Here is a 17,511-nt window from a genome sequence, read left to right on the forward strand (position 1 = left end):
CAAGCATCATTTAGATGCAATAACTTTTGCTTTAGCCCAGGCTCTTAAGTAGAAGTCTACTTAATTTCACTCATTAAATGCCGCACCCAGGAAATGTGTAGAAGGAAAATGGCAGAATGAAATTCTAGGCACAATCAGAACCCAACCAAAGGTGAAGGAAGGAGAAGCAGGCATCACCTCATCAGCCGCACGGCAAGTGTTTGCTCAATTTAATGAAAAAGGAAATGGCAACATATTTTGTGGCCTTCTTTTTTCCACATTTAATGGCATTTTTGGTTTGAGATAGCTAGACAAAATCATTTCTTAATTACTATGATTATTTGAAGGAAATTGGAAAGAGAAATGCGTAAAATATCAACAACGATGGCCCCTTGATATGAGCCATTTAGAAATGTTTCATTCATTTGCTAATGTGAAGTGTTTCCAACTCACTTTTTGATTATAAGTATATGTAGCACGTACAAATTATCGAGATACATTAAAGGAATCCCAAGACCCAGAATTGCGTAATAAAGCTCTGCTCTATTTAACTAACTTATCGTTAACCAACATATCGTTATTTGTTTTGTTCCTTTTTTTCAATTTGATATTTCGTTGAACCCAATTTTTAATTAGCATAATAAAAATCTGTCTATCGTTGCTAGTGGAAATGAAAATGCTGGGCAAACTAACCATCATAGTTAAAAAAATGTAGTTTTTGTGATTTTTGATAAATAAAATCTTTTTATTTTGTATATCCTACAAGATCAATACACCGCTTTTCTCTCCTATTCCATCTAAAGCCCGGAGGACAACTCTGAGCCAATCCACATGGCGAAAATGTTAGAATCAGTGTCAAGAGTAGACAAAGATAGATCCAAAGATTTAGTTTCAAAATCATTTTTCCAACGTCGTATTACGACTTTTGGTGATGGCAAACTGATTCATACTCTTTTTTTCAATAGTTGCAAGATTGTTTTAGTCATGGATCGAATTTGGCATGAAAATTATAAGTTAATGTTAATATGTATAATTCGTTAAGGAAATTTGAAGAGTGGCAACAATATCAACGACAATGAAGCTTCTTAATGTGTTTTATTTTTTTAAAATAATTGTATTTGTAGCATGCCAAATTATAATATACATAAAAAGAATCTAAAGACATTTTATTAGGTTTTTTAAAATATCAAAAGGTATTTCAAAGAAATAAATCACCACTTTATATTGAGATCGGATATGATTAATTGCCTAAGACTTGACAACTTCGCCACGCAATCAACAGGGTGAAGTTGAGTGAAGCGACGGGGATTGCTATAGCCTTTGGTATTTATTAAGTTTAATCAGAAATGTCACCATATCAAATTTCTTTCATAAAAAAACCGTAGCAAATTTTGAAAAAATGGCTTAAACTTTCATATGGTTTTTATACCATACACCCATAGGGTGAAATGGTATATTAAAGTCGCCAAAATGTATGTAACAGGCAGAAGGAAGCATCTCCGACCCCACAAAGTATATATATTCTTGATCAGGATCAACAACCGAGTCGATCTAGCCATGTCCGTCTGTCCGTCCGTCTGTCCGTCTGTCCGTCTGTCCGTCCGTCCGTCTGTCCGTCTGTCCGTCTGTCCGTATGAACACCTAGATCTCGGAGACTGTAAGAGCTAGAGCCACCAAATTTGGTATGTAGACTCGTGTAGTATGTAGAGTGATCAAGTTTATTTCAAATTTTTGCCACGCCCCTTTCCGCCCCCGCAATTTAAAAAAAGCGTTTATCTCAAAAACTATTCCAGCTAGAGACACCATATTTGGTATGTATATTCGCTTAGTAAATGCACACACTTTGTATGTGTAAAAATTTTGCCACGCCCTTTTCCGCCCCCGTAATTTGAAAAACTTGATTATCTCCCGTATTTTTTTACCATATGCAATCAAATTTGGCACACTTAAATTTAATACAAATATCTAGCAAAATACCAAATTTGATCAAAATCGGACAAAAAACAGTCGAGTTATGCATATAAACGTTTTTCCATAAGGCCGGAGTTGGCCGTCAGCTGGTGGGGGCGCTAGGGTGCTCGTATGATTGAGTGAGCGAGATACTAAGATATGCTTGTAAGAAGCATGTGAAAATCCATTTGTTTAATAAAGTTGAAATATTTGCTTTACTGGTGTATGGTATACCTAAGTCGGCGAGACGACTTACTTACTTCATTTATTTTAGTTCAGTTGAGCAACAATGGAAACGTCTAATAGTTCAGTAATTTCATCATCGGCTAATATCAGTGTCATTAATCCGGGGACAGCACCATCCTGTGACGTGGGATATGCATGGAATTTGTATGAAAATGAATGCCAACCCATATTAAAGTTTGAACCGCGAAGCCGTATTATATGTCCCTGGGGATATGTTCTTCATAAGGTGCACAATAAATGCACTAGGGTAAAGTATCACGGTAAACAGGAACCAGGTGCAATTAAGAAATGGTGGGACAGAAATGTGAAGAAATCTACTACAGGACAGCCACCAGCTCCACCGCCAACACCGTCCACATCAAGAACGACTTCAAAGGATGAAACTGATGGTTGGTTTGGTTATGGCATGAATTATGGAGCTGGTCATCAACGTGGTTAATTGCAGCAAAAAAAAAAAATAATAATATCCCTGTCAAAAATCGAAATAAACAAGAAAATTAAAAGAGCCTTTTATTTATGTAAAAGTTAATAATAGGGTATAGATTCCACAAACTCAATACACCTATTTTGTGCCGAATTCCATCTCGTAAACCAACGACAAATTTCTGTCAATCCCAAAGGCAAAACTGTTAGAAACAGTGTTACAATTAGACAAAGATTTCGTTTTAGAATCATTTTTGCACTTATCAAAGGCAACGTCAGCTTCAGTAGATTGTATTACGACTTTTGTTGGGAGCAAACTGAAAAAAAATAGTTTTATTCGTGGATCGAATTTGGCATAACAATAAATTAGCCAGCATTATATGCGCTGAATAAGTTCCGCATAAAAATATGGCCAATTGAAATGCTTCAATTCTTTGGAACCTCATCAATGACTTCCTCTTTCAGTATTGAAGATGTAAAAATAACCCACAAAAATAAAAGTATGATTTAGTTTCTATTCAAAATAAAAACTATTGTTACCACTTAGAAAAGGATAAATATTTTATTTATCCACATATGATAGAATTAAAACCTTAATACTAGATCAATGCACCGTTTTTCTCGTTTATTCCATCTAGAGCCCGGAGGACATTTTTGAGCCGACCCACCAGGCGAAAATGTTAGAAGCAGTGTCAAAAGTAGACAGAGAAAGGTCCAAAAATTTAGTCTTAAAATCATTTCTAAACTTGTTGCAACGACTTCTATTCAAAGCAAACTGACACACAGTTTCTTCAAGTCTTTAAAATATCCCAGTGTTTGAATTTGGTAAATATGTATAGACATGGAACGAATTTGGTATGACAATGACAAGTTAATGTTAAGAAATTTTCCCATTAAAATACTTGATTTCCATGAAATCGCATCAATGTCTAGCCGCTTCCGCATTAAAGACTCAAAAATTAATTACAAGTGTAACTGTGATTAAATTCCCTCGATTCGAAAGCAACATTTACCAAATACAAAAGAAAAATTCGTTTATTTACGATAGTTATATTTCAATAATAGGGTATATATCCTACTAGGTCTATGCATTTATCTTCATCCCTGTTCCACCTAGTGTAAAAAGGACATTTTTTTGCCAACGCATTAGACACAAATGTTAGAATTAATGTCAGAAGTAGACAAAGATAGATATTTGAGTTTAAAGGCATTTCTGTTTTTATTAACGTTAACTTCAACAAATTGTATCAACACTTCTATTGAGAGCAAACTGATTCGTACTTCTTTTAAGCCTAGAAATAGACATTAGGTCTTAGGTCTTGATTCGAATTTGTCATAGATAACAAATTAGCCAGAGTAATATGCAATTAAATAGTTCCGCATTGAGAAGAACAGAACTGAAAGCAAATCGAATCGAATCGAATCGATGCTTGCCGATTCCTAGAATCAGATCAGAAAAATTGGAAAATATTGAGTGAGAAATGGTGAAATGGTCAAAATAGTAACCAATATGAGTAAAACCTATTCAATTTAGATTTCTATCACTATTTTCCACACATCTACTTTTTGCTTATTCTAGGCGATTTCTTGAAAAGTTTACGTTATATTCACAGTGGTATGATATTGTTAGATGCTGGTATAAGCAATTTTACTAGCTAAATTTTTTTATCGATTTTTGTTTTTAACTTGAAAGACCTAGAACCAATTTTTCTACTTCAATAACATATTGTCCGTTAACGAATCTTTGGTCTAAGAATGATTTTTCAATATGGAATTCAAATACCCATAGATCAAAGCAAACTCCTTTAAGAAAACCAAACAGTGGTTTTCGAATCGGATTACTATATCACATTAACTTTTTTACTTTCTTTGTCGTAGTGTTGTTTAAAATAGATCGGGGGTCCATTTCAAATTACTCTCAAAAGGATTGATCGGTCGAAAACGTTAATTTTTTTTTAATAATTTCGACGATCATAAAAATTAACATTTGTTAAATTATAATAACTATAAACCTATGTGTATTTCCAAATTATTACTACTTTTTAGACATTTATTAAGAATATTTATCTGGAATGAATATAAACAAATGTCTAAATTATATTCTTCCATTTATTGTTGCCTATATACTCGGGTGGCTGAAAGCAGCGTTCTACAGTCGGATTCCATACCCAATCCTCAGGGCAAAAATGTCCCAATGCAAAAGGTGAAAAGGTTACAAAGAGCAGAGTCAAGAGTAAACAGTTGTAGGTTATCATTTTTAAAGCCATTCATGCTTTTGTAGACGCAACTAAAATGATAGTTAAGTATATATCAATTTTAACAAGTAAGTTTAACATTTTTAGTGGAACATATTGGCTAATAGTTTTAGTAAAGGAACGAATTGTTATAACCGTGAAATGTATGCCTTAAAGACCTTCTTTTTTCTCAAAGAATTAAAAATACTTTTGTTTCGCTAAACTTTGGAGTTCTTTTGTCAATATCTCAATTTTCTCATTGCAGGTACGTTCCAACGCTGATTTGTCGACACAATGAAAGGAAACACTTGCCAAAACAAATGTCACGTGAGCCACAAAAAAAAAAAAACCAAAAAAAAAAAACTTTTGCCTTCTTTTTATTCTTTTCACTCGTTTTTTTGTTCATGTTTTTTTTTTCGGTTCATCAGAATGAAAAAACATAGAAATATTTGGCTACCCTTTTTTTCACGTTTTTCTTAACTTTTTGTTTTTGCTTTTTTTTGGGTTGTCGTTGTAGTTGCTGGTCAAATCACGTAAGCCAGGAAGGCAACAGCAGTTCCGTCATGTGTCTACGTCCACTTTGCTCTGATTACAAGACCAACAACAACAACAACAATTACAGCAACAATACGCCATTCTAAAGCCTGGTTGATAGATTTTTCTTTCTTCTCTTTCTCGTCTATTTTTCCTCTTAGTTTTTGCTTGTTGTTTTTTTTTTTTTTTTGTACGCCAAACTTTGTTTTTAAGTGAAAATTGAAACCAAGCTCAGTAACTATCCGAACTGCCAATGGGTTTTTATTTGATGATTGCCACGGCTGGACGACAAAATCTTGTAACTGAAAACTCAAAGCGAATGAACAAAACGACGTGACCGAACACAAAATCAATTCAACACTAGGGAAAACAAAGGCCAAAAAGAAAACTGATCAAATGGCCATAATGCATTTGGGCTTACATCAAGAGTAACTAATGAATCTTTTATAGTTATTGCCATAGAAACTGATTTTATATTGAACTGATTTAGGGCGATTGTAAAGAGTAACTTAATTTTAAAATCTCTGTAATCTGTAAATTTTTAAGCATTTAAAATTAAGAATATTACATAGATGGAGAGTAGGTAAAATTCGGTTTGAATCTCATTCTTTTTTATAGTTGAGATTTCCTGACTTTAGTTTAAAATGAGTCATCGAGCAGACAAATTTAGTTATAAGATTGGAAAGAAATTTACTTTCTACTAAGAGTTTGAGTTAATAATATTAAAAAATCTTTCTTGAAATAATTTCCGTAAGTATTTATAAAGATTTATTTTAAAACTTAAACCTTAATTATCTTGAAACTGTTTTTGGAGATTTAAGATTTCATTTTAGCTTAGAGTTGCCAACCGAAAACAAAGAATATAGAAAATTGATTATATAAATCATTAAAATCATTTTCAATCATTAAAAAATAACAATGATTACAAATTTTCAAAGATTCTCTTAAATTTAAAATATATTGTTTCTGAGGAATAAGTAAGTTATACACATAGATAGATTATTTTCATAGATCTCTTTCATATTTTTATATTTTAAAGGTTCCAAAATAATTTATAAAGCATGTGCTAAGATTTCAATGATTAAAAAGCTTATTAAAACACTTTCAACAGTTTGGAGTAGCCAAATAAATTTAGGAATCTTATTATATTAGTACTTAGAATACTTAGATTTACTTAAGCTTTTCGATATTTCTCTGGCGTTCAGAGTTTAATTGCCAACATAGAAATTGAGATTCTTGTTGTTTCGATAGTTTTCCTTGTTTTGTAGTTCTTGCGAGGGAAACAACCTTTCAGGGATTAGTTGCGTATTTGAGGTTTGTCCTATATTGACTTTGAAAGTCGGTTTAAATTTTGAGTTTGCTTTAAAAACTAATGCGGGACAGACGAAATGCTGTGCACGGAAAGAAATTTCACATAATTGCAGTTGGAATTCAACAAACAGGACCAAAGCGTAAATAGAAAGCGCAAAGTCAACAAAATAAACAACAAAAGCAAAAAAAAAAAATAGTAGCAGAAAGAGGAGAATGGAAAAAATGCTTACCTTACTGCAGTTTCGAGCTAGGACACACACACACACACAGACAGTGGTACAGAGACCACAACAAATACAAACAAACCAACTAACCTTTGACCCTAACTCATCCTTGTTGTCCACTTCAGGTGCGCCAAGTAATTGCAACTGAAACTGAAACTTGGCAAAGTTGCCAACGAAACGAATTGCAACTACAATTTTCTAGTAAGAACAGGCGAATGGGGAGAGACACACACGCAAGCGAACAGGATATGGGGAGGACAGGACAACGCATTTCGATGCAAGTCATTGCGGCTAAATTAAAAGAAATTGACGCTACTTGGTGGAAGGGCGCAGCAGCAGCTACACAAGCAGAAGAAAATGGGGATAAAAATAAAGCAGATGAAGATAAAGATTGGATAGGCGGGCCAGGAGGTAGAAGTTAGCCCAGCCAACAGAAGGCGAGTGTCGGAAGGCAGAAGTAGTAACGTTGACAACAGCACACAAACAGGATGCCAAAGAATGCTGCTGCATCTAATGTTGGTTTTAATTAAAATCTTTAAGCTATTCCCTTGATTATTAAACATATTAAGATGGAAAATAAGTAGAAAATACGACAAACCTTATTCAGATCTAAATGAGGGGACTAGCTTAGGTGGATGCGGCTTAGAATTTTCTGAAGTTGGTTTTAACATACTCAATGAAGAATATGGAAGATGAACACGGAGGGCAACATATTGAAATCTTAAAACATGTAAACTCTCTTTGCTTGTTTTAAGCGTTGAAATACAAGATAATGTCTTTAGTGTAATAAAAATTGGGGTCTGTTTATTTGTCTCTTTATATAGGGTACCAGTTCCTCTATTTTTTTTAGTGTATGCAAATCTTTTTTTGGAATCAGACTGATCAGTCAGACCGATCAGTTAACTATAAACTAGAGAAAACGGTAAACTGCTTAGGATAGAAAGAGAAGTCCTTCACACAAAGGTTAACCAGTGTAAAATATAAAAAGAGTTTTCTATAGTCATTATTTCCAAGCATTCAAAGAATCTAGAAGCTGAAAGGAAAATCGATATATAAAATTATTAAATAATTTAATCTTTAGTAAATAATAATGAATATTAATGTCCAACACATGGCGCAATCAACGATTCTCAAAACGCAATGACAACATTCGAAATTACCCAAAAATTACTTAGTGTAAAATCTTAAGGGAGCACACAGAAATTATAGTAAGTAACGTAGACTGAAGGATGTCCCTTGGATGTCCCAATTGGAATTCATTATTTTCTAAACAGAGTAAAGAAATGATAGGCCAACCCAATAATAATAATGAAATTCGGATCACGATGATTTCAATTACGGACTAAGTTTGACTCTAAGTTCAAAAAACATTTAAAAAATACATTAATCCTCCTTACAGCTGGAGCTAAAATGTAACTTAATATATATATAAAAAAAAAAAGAATATATTATAAATTAAAAACGAAATAGCTAAATACTGCAATACGATATTTTATATGAAAACTACGACACAGCTTATGCTTTTATTAACAGAAGAAATGGCAAACTATAGCCTACTTTAGGGGCGAGTTTCTTCCATTTTACACTCTATACTTATACCAATTAAAATTATGTAAATATCAATAAATATATAGTAGTTTTGATAGTATTGAATTTCAAACTAACGATATTAAATTATCTAGTCGTAAGCCTAATTACAACTAGGCCTAAATGTTCGTCGATGCCATCTTTAGAACAGGATGAAGTCAAATATGAAAGATAGAGAATTCATACATAGTTCGAGTAGTAGACTTTCGAAATCAGCCCTCCAAGTTTTACAGGCACTCTAAGAATGTTAAAAATGTCAAAAATAGCAACACTTAACTTTCGTTTCCAATAAAATATTTCAATTTCGTTTGCTCTGTGTGACAATTTATGAGGCCATCTTCTATATAGCCCTGTGGATGCCATGGGCAGAAGTTAAGAGGGTTGGGTCCAGATGGGTGGGATTTTGCCAGAGAACTACAACTATTTTTAGCAAATTTGTCAGCAGGTGCAGTGGCAAGGCCCAAGCCAAACATAAATAAAGCAGAAAGTGTCAGGCAAATAAACAAACACAACAAACTGGCCAACACCTGTCATAACCACCTCCGCCCCCACCACCAAGTCCACAGGTTCCACAGTGAGTGGGTGTGGCAGTGTGGGCAAGGCAAATGGTTGGGTGGGACTTTTAAGCTGCCAAATCCGACAATTAAATTATTGCATGACAAAACATGCACCGCAAAAATATTCAAAACGCGCCAAAAACAGGATGTAAACAACAATAACAACGCCAGCAACAACAACAACAAAAACAGGAACAGGAAAAAACCTCAAAACACACACAAACAGTCACACTATCAACAATAACAGCAACAGGGAAAACTACAACTAAAAAAAAAAGTGAAAAGAAAAAAAAAACCAAAACAAATTCATCTTCCGCTAAAAACAAGAAGGCAACTGGAAAAAAAAAAAAAATAAACTGACAGAAAATGAGAATGAGAAAAAAATTCTGTATGTCATGTGGAAGAAACGACTTTTATATACCCTATAACTTAAAAGGCATTCACTGTTGTTGAGCTGATAAATGATTTTTTCACAGAAAATTAACAGCCAACATAAAAAGAGAGTCCTAAATTCTTTAAATTCCATTTATTTTTTTTGGAAACAGGATTTATCCTATCACTTTCCTTTTTCCTATGATATCATTGAAGATTTTAAATATAAATTCTCCCACTTCTTCTTTATATATGAAATTTACTTGGCATTACTATGTTTACTTTCTGGTTATCTATTAATAATGAAAAACTCCACTGCAATTGAAAAACTTAATGAAAAACTTCTTCTTTATGTTTTTCAAATTTGTTCAAGTGAATTTATTAGTAAGAAAATGATTTAATTTCCTATATTGATAAAATTGCCCATTCAAAACTTTCAGAATCCTAAATTATAATTAAATGTGTCTGTCTGTTTCGAATGATTACAATATGATTTTCTTTAATAATAATGAAGAACCTGCAAATCTCTACTAAAGAATGTCACAAATATATACCTCCAAGATCAAAAGTCTTGCAAGATATGTATATATTTGTATGTATCCTTATGAATGCCAAGAACATAAACAAACAATTCTGAGGACATTAAAAAAAGTTTGGCCATATTACAAGATCATAATGTTGCAAAAATTATATCCAGAACAGATATTAAAGTATAATTTAATCAGCGATATTAAGGATATGCCTAAGAACTTACAGAGTTTTATCTCTAAAAGGATATTTGGAGATGTCCTGACAAATTTGACTATTTGACAATTTTTCCCAGTTTAACCACAGGTTTTAAGTAAGCAGGATCCCATATTATATACTAGACATTACTTTTCTATGTGAATCAAGAACATAAATTGTTTACTTGCTCTTGATATGCCCTTAAAACAGGGTATTTAGGAAAAGGAATAGAAGAAGGCGACAATATTATACTGTGTTGTGCCCAATGTTATCATCCTATCAGAGCACCAACAACTTCTCCTTCTATACTTACTGCTGCTGTTCCAGTTTCCTTTCCGCCTAGGCACATCATCCCCGTTCTCGGCCAGACATGTATATAGCTCATGGCAATAATTTGAAATTCGATTACCATAACCAAGTACTCGGAAAACACAAACAGAGATCGTGGCAGCAGCAGCAGCAGCAGAAAGGAAGGAAAAATGAAGGAAAAACGCCAAAGAAAAACAACAGCAACCAAACAAGAAAAAAAAAACTCTCCTACGCCAGGGGCAAAACAAAAAGCACAACACAAAAACCAAAAACGCAAAAAAAACACTGCAAATGGCGAAAACGTTCGTTAAAAGGTCGCCAGAGTAGAGAACAAAAAAAAAAAAATAAAAGAAGAAAAACTACCAAGAGGAAAAAGTGGAAAAACCCCAACAAAAATACTGTGGCCAAAAAGCCAAAATGTGAATATATCAGAATTTTTGAACAAACAAGCAAAAACAACTGTCCATGTGTGTGACAGGGTAAACAACGATGTGTGTTTGTGTGTGTTAGACTCTCAGTGCATGTGTGTGTGTGTGTGTGTGTGGGTTTGTGTTTTAGTCGAGTATATGTATATTTGGGTGTATATGTGATAGGCCTTTCCGCCCCTCAACAGGCTTCAACTGTTTGATAATTTGGCAAATGGATTTGTCTCCTCACCAAAAGTCACCAAAACATTGCAAAGCTTCTGCGTTTGCGTTTTTGGTTTTTCTGTTTAACCTTGACCCCTGACCCTCGTCTAGGAACAATTTCAATTAAAGTGAAGTAAGCAAGGAGCTAAGTAAAACTGAAAAAGGATAATAATTTGCACTTGTGAAATGGTTTAATAGATCTTAAGAGAAGAAGGTTGAAATGTCGATGTCAAAGGCAATTCACCAAGGCAGAGTAAATCGTTAAATAGCAACACTACTTAGGTTCTTTTATATAAGTAGTTTTCCTCTTAAGAATAATTTAGTCACTTAGTTGTGTCAAAGACTTAAATGCCTCAAACTAATAATTAATTTGCCTAGTTTCTTATTACTGGATTTTACTTAAGGACAGTGGCGATCCTGCCACTCCATCCACCGTACATGGTTATGCACCTTTTGAACTAGTCTTTGCAAAACATCCTAAAACTGTCCCATTCTCATCTGAAACTGTAGAACCCATTTACAACATTGATGACTTCAATAAAGAAATAAAATTTAAATTACAAATAACACAATAAAAAGTATCGCTAACTGAAGGACAAGAAATACTTTTAAAAAATGATACAGGACATAAATTAGAAAACAAATACACAGGCAAATATAAAATACAGAGCATAGGTCCTAACAATAATATAGTAATAAGGGATGATAAAAACAAAAAGCAAACAGTACATTTAGATAGAATAAAAATAATATAAAAAGGATATGAGAAAAATATAAATTTTTCTTTTTAAAAAAAGGAGGTGTAGTATACTTTTAGGGATAGGATTAGGCCACATACTTTTAGGGATAGATTATAAGTAATTAGAACTGAAGCATAATGTCTAGCTTTAAGTACCGTTAAGGACACTAGCCATAAGACCAATGTAAATGTTCTCCTATAAATACCGGGCTTGGGCCCCAATAAATCTAAAATACTAAGATAGTTAGTAAAAACTAAGGAGGATTTATTCCTGACATGTTGTTGCTGCTTTGTCAAACCAATTAATCATTCTTATTCGGAGTTGAACAGCCAGAAGAATTGAAGAATGAGTAGAAAAAAACAACCACTTATGACAACTTTTTGTCAATATTTTACAAAAAAAATAATTATGCAATTTCAATAACATGATAAAACCAACATATGTATGTGTAAACTGCAGCAAAATGTATTATATAATATATATAGATCAGTTTAGTTCCATAAAATTAGTAGTAAATTGTGGTAATTTAGGAACTGAAAGTTTTGTGATGGTTCCTGTTTAATAAAACTGTTAAGGATATCTTTTGTAATCACATTAAATCTTAAAAAAAATTAGTAATCCAACTGACAATCGGAACTTCTGAAACTTCTCTCGCTTGAGCCTTCTATATAATGCTTTATTTATTAGTACCCACAAGTTAACCCGTTCCTCACAAAACTCCACCATGCAGGTAAATGCCACCTTGACGGGCAAAACTTTTATTCACTTCACCCCAAGCCTTATTCCCCTGTTACCTTTTGCTTCCCTCTCTGTTCTCGCATCTATTTTAATGCGCCAAATGTTAAAACAAACAAACAAATAAATTAGTGTTCAATCAGCGTAATTTCTTCAACTGTACCACGCCCCCGCCCCCCTCCCCAACATCCTCGACTCGAATTGTGTTTGCCTTTGTCTTTCCTACTCTCCCTGTCTTCGGGAGGAGGAACGGCAGAGGTCCTTGGTCCCAGTGATATGCGATTGTAACTTTGGTTTCAATTGCATTCGCAGCAGGTTCAGACAGAAGAGACGCAGACAAGGATTCAGAGGACTATCCAAACTTTTACTTCCACCCCATATGTATCCTTTCTCTCTCTCTCTTTTTATTCCTCATCCTCAACTAGCTACCGATACCGTTGGCAGTTAGTTGTAAGTAATTAAGGCAGGCAGTTCGAAATAGTCGAAGGAGTAGACAAGCAGAAATATTCGGTAATTTGGTTAATTTGAATTCAAATGCAACGCGGCGAGTTCCAGAGTTTTCCTTATTGCTTTCTCCTTTACCACTCCCTTTGAAAAAAGGGCTGAAAAGGTGAAGGCACTTCAATTGTTGTCTTTCATTTGGGATGTGTGCGCCAAAACTAAAACTGTTAGGGTAATCGATAGAAAGAAGATCCCCACTGGGGATTATCCAAACTGAAGCAAACTTGCAAAATGCACAATGAAAACTAAAGTAAATTAAACTTTAATATGTCTTTAGGAAAATATGTTTTGATTATTAGCAAAATTAAGGTAGAAGTTGGTTGAAAATCTTAATATTTTATATACAAGATCTTAAATTAGCTTTATTTTATTAATGGAAATATTTTAACCCATTTTTTTTCCTTTCGAAATTGGATCGATAAAGCTAATATATTTCGTAACACTTGGCCAAATAGAAAATTTGTTTACCAAGTTTAAAAAACGTTTACCAGGTCACCGAAATAAGTAAACTTTTGAACTTTTGAAGCCAAAATTTCTAAAAGGTTTTTATTGGAAAAAGAAAACATATTGATCGGAACGAATTTGGAAAAAGTTTATGAAAGCATTTAAAAATTAAGCAGGACAATGAATTGTTTTTTTGAGCTGTCTATTAATATGGGGCACATTTGTCTGTCAAAAAGACTTAGATGTTATCCTAAATTTAAAAATTTGGAGTTTGGAGTTGGATAAAAAGGTAACGACTATATGAAATAGCTTCATTAAAAGAATCGGGTTGTTATCAATAACTTTGATATTTTTGTTGGTTGTATTCTATTAAGAAATTCACTGAACTTTGTTAAGGATAAAAATAATTTTGTTGTTTTTTAAACCATTATTTAAAAATGTCATAAATAACAGTCTTACACTTGGATCAACGTCTGTACCAAATTTCATAAAAATCAAGCAACTATATCAGGTACTTTACATAAAAGCAATCGGTCCAAAATGCAGTTTCGGATCAGTAACTTTGTTGTTTTTCAAACAATTTTCATAAAATTGAATAGTGGTTTGTTTTGTACATGCTAATATCTGTGCCAAATATTATCAAGATCGGGCTTTGATATCATACAGAAACAATCGGGCTGAAAAATATTTATGATCAGATTGTTGCATAAGCAAAGGCTATTAACAAATGAACATATGAATTGGTTACATTTCTGCGAAATTTGATCAAAATCAGACAACTATATTATATGGATACAAAATCATATCCTTCCTAGGTATCACATCAGTCGTCACCTTTTGTTTGTTATCTCATTTCTCTCTGGTTTATCTCAACAAACTGTTCCCAGTATGCGTGATTTTGCACTCAAAACAACTTTTCAGTTCCCATATCGATGTAACTCAAGAGTAATGGCAAAGCTCAGAGGTCTCAACTAGTTTCGCATTGGTTCATTCTCTATGACAAGATACTTTCCGAGTCGTCTGTTTATACACAGATACAAGATGATAAGAGTGTGTGTGTGTGTGTGTTTGAGTAAATCTATTTGTTTATTTGCCTTTTAGAGGGGGGAATTCCATGTGAGTCAGAGACGCCTGAAGTTAATATGGTAAACCACCCACGCAGACAGACTCTTAGCCATAAAGAGAAGAGAATTCTCTTTCACACGAGAAGAGAGTTGAGAATATTGTGGAGATCTTGCCGCTGAGTCAGAAACCGCAAAACAGTGACCGCGACGACGTCATCGGCAAATGCGTTTTTTCGTACCCAGTAAACTTTAAGCTTACAACAAAAACGGTATATAAAAGTCGTCGAAATGTGGGATAACTTTAAAGTAGATATTGGATATTTAAGGATATTGGAGTTAGGAATCACAGCAAGCAAGTGAGCAAGTAAAGCCTACATGCCTTAAATCATAGAAATGTTTGGCCAAGTTAAGAAAGGTTTACAAAACTGTTGAGGTCACTTCATTGACGAAGTATCTTTAAGTCGACCTCCATCCAACGATTGCTTGTTGTTGTTGCTCTTGCTCTGTCTGGCCCGTGCTTAAAGTCTGGTGATGTGATCTGTGATCTGATTTGTATATACTCCTTAAAATTTAAACTGGTTTTTAGCAGTATTTTTAGCAGGCAAAGAGACAAAAAAAAAAAACAGCAAAAAAAATAGGAATGAAAATGTGTCTTAAAGCAGTTTCTCTCTCCTTTTTTTTACCCTCCTTCACTCTTTTTGTTTTGCATATATTTTTGCCGTTATTTGTAATCTAATTAGATCTGGGTGGGACTTTGAACAATTGAAATTCTATTTGTTTGTTGAGTGGTTTATAGAGTGAACCAATCCCTGTTCAGGTAAAGCACATTCAATAAAAATTGTCGACCTCCTTTTCCTTTTACTTATTCTCGTTTAACCACCTCAAGCACCACCACCACCACCACCACCACCAGCACCCTGGTGGCAAAGCCTTGAACACGTTCTTGAAAAGGTGTAGAGTAGCCAGCCAAGAAAAGAAAGAAAGAACGAAACGAGAGTTAAACCAGTTTTTCCACAGCTTTTTGGCGGCTGCCCAGCATCCCAGTCGGCACACACACACACACACACACACAAAACGAAAAGCGATCTCAAAAAACACAATTCCAATTCCAACTTCAACTTCAGCTTGGTCAGCGGCAACAGCAGCTGAGACGACAATGTCTGCGCCACTTTTGATTTTGCCTGTGAATAAACCGGTTCATTGTATTCATTGGAGTTGGTTTGAAGTAGCTAAGGAGAAGGAGTACCAGATGGAGGTGAAGCGGCGACAAAATATAGTATAGTTAATGATGTCTTCCAGATGTACAGGCACACACACACACACACACACACATGCAGTCGTCTTCTGTGTGGGTGTATTCTCTGTGGGCTTAATGAGGAGTTGAATAGGAACCTACATAGAGTACATTATAATTGATATTTAACAGGCATGTATGTATCTCTTTCCCTTTCTCTCACTCATTATAGATTCCAGACATGTGGTCTAATCACAACAAAAAAAAAATTAAATACATCTCTAAAAATATCACAACACGCATTTCCAGTGATGAAATGTATATAGAGAAGTCTTCTAATAATAATCAAACGTAAAAGACCTAAAAACATGGGGAAAGACCTAAAAATCATTGCGGGGGCGTTTCATGATCAAACTCACTAGCACTCCATCTCTCACTTATTCACTCTCTCAATGTGCCTCTCTCACTCTCCCTCTCTCTGTCTCTCTCTCTCTCTTTTTCTCCCACACTCGAACTGGCTTGCTTTCACATTACGGCTAGCCTTTCCTGGTTCTCGCTGCAAGCGTTTTTTTTTATACCCAGCATCTGAAAAGTGAAAGAGTATATTGAATATAAACAACTTCTTTTTTTTATAACAGAAAAGATTCCTAAGAACAGTCCACATTTCTTGTAGTTTCCTAATTCCTTGAAAACTAGAGGTATAAAAAATTCTTTTTCCTATTCACAAAAGGGTTAAAGTAGAAGCAATTTCTTAAAATAATTATAACGTAAAATAATAATAAAATATTTGCTTAAATCCTTAGCAGTCGTTGTCAAAATTTGTTAGAAAATAAAGAAACTGAAAAAGGAGTATCTCAGTTCTTTACCAAAAAAAAGTTTCTACACATTTCGCGCAGTTATTGAGGGCTAAATTTAGTTTATACTTGGAAATTTAGCAATATAATAGAACATTTTTCATTATATCACATTTAATAATAAGGGACAAAAGGAAAGTGGGATAATCCATAATCCATATCCATAAAGGTCAACCTTTAAAAATAAAAACAGGGTATTAGGTATAAGCATAACTAACTAACTAACTATGGTTAGGTTAAAAGATAAAATAGTCAAAAAAAAAATTGAAAAACCCAATAATGTTTATATTTACAAAATATTATAGATCAAATAGCATATTACATATCACAAAATATTATCTTAAAAGACTAATTTTCACTTTTACACACCAAAAAATGTATATCATAGTTATATACGGATTCTACTGTATTTAAAGTACAGTAGAATCCGGTTATAACGACGCTCAACAGAACGACGTTATATCCGGAAGACGTACTAACCGGAGGTTAAGTTTGTATTGGGACCAACCAATCACTCATTGAACTTTAGTCGCTATACTGATCAGTAATACAAAATTTCTCTATAATTTTCTATGAGCAAAAGTCTTAAGTCGAGTTGTCAAGAAACTAGTCAATCAATAGTTTAATTTGCTTTAAAGTTAATTAAAGGTCTTAGTCAGGTCTAATGTCAAATTTTCAAATCTTTTTATCGCTTATGGGAAAGAATTTCACAGTTTTGAAAGAAATATTAACTCTAAAAACTCTCAAAACACCTCCTACACACAAAATGAAGTATGAAAAGAAACATTTTGGATTCCATTGAAAAGGAGTTTAGGGTGACAAAGTAAAATGAATGAGTGGCTTGGCATGGATGCATCT

At 33.7% G+C, this 17,511-nt stretch overlaps 1 long non-coding RNA gene across 1 annotated transcript; it reads left to right on the forward strand.

Annotated features, from left to right (window-relative positions):
• Positions 1 to 5,047: 5,047 nt before the first annotated feature.
• LOC124460151 lies at positions 5,048 to 7,484 on the forward strand. The gene is made up of 2 exons (XR_006954091.1): positions 5,048 to 5,097; positions 7,027 to 7,484. It is a non-coding gene; the product is annotated as an uncharacterized LOC124460151 (long non-coding RNA).
• The last annotated feature ends 10,027 nt before the right edge of the window (positions 7,485 to 17,511 follow it).

This window comes from Drosophila willistoni (assembly GCF_018902025.1).
Source record: "Drosophila willistoni isolate 14030-0811.24 chromosome 2L unlocalized genomic scaffold, UCI_dwil_1.1 Seg72.1, whole genome shotgun sequence".
NCBI classification, from domain to species: domain Eukaryota; kingdom Metazoa; phylum Arthropoda; class Insecta; order Diptera; family Drosophilidae; genus Drosophila; species Drosophila willistoni.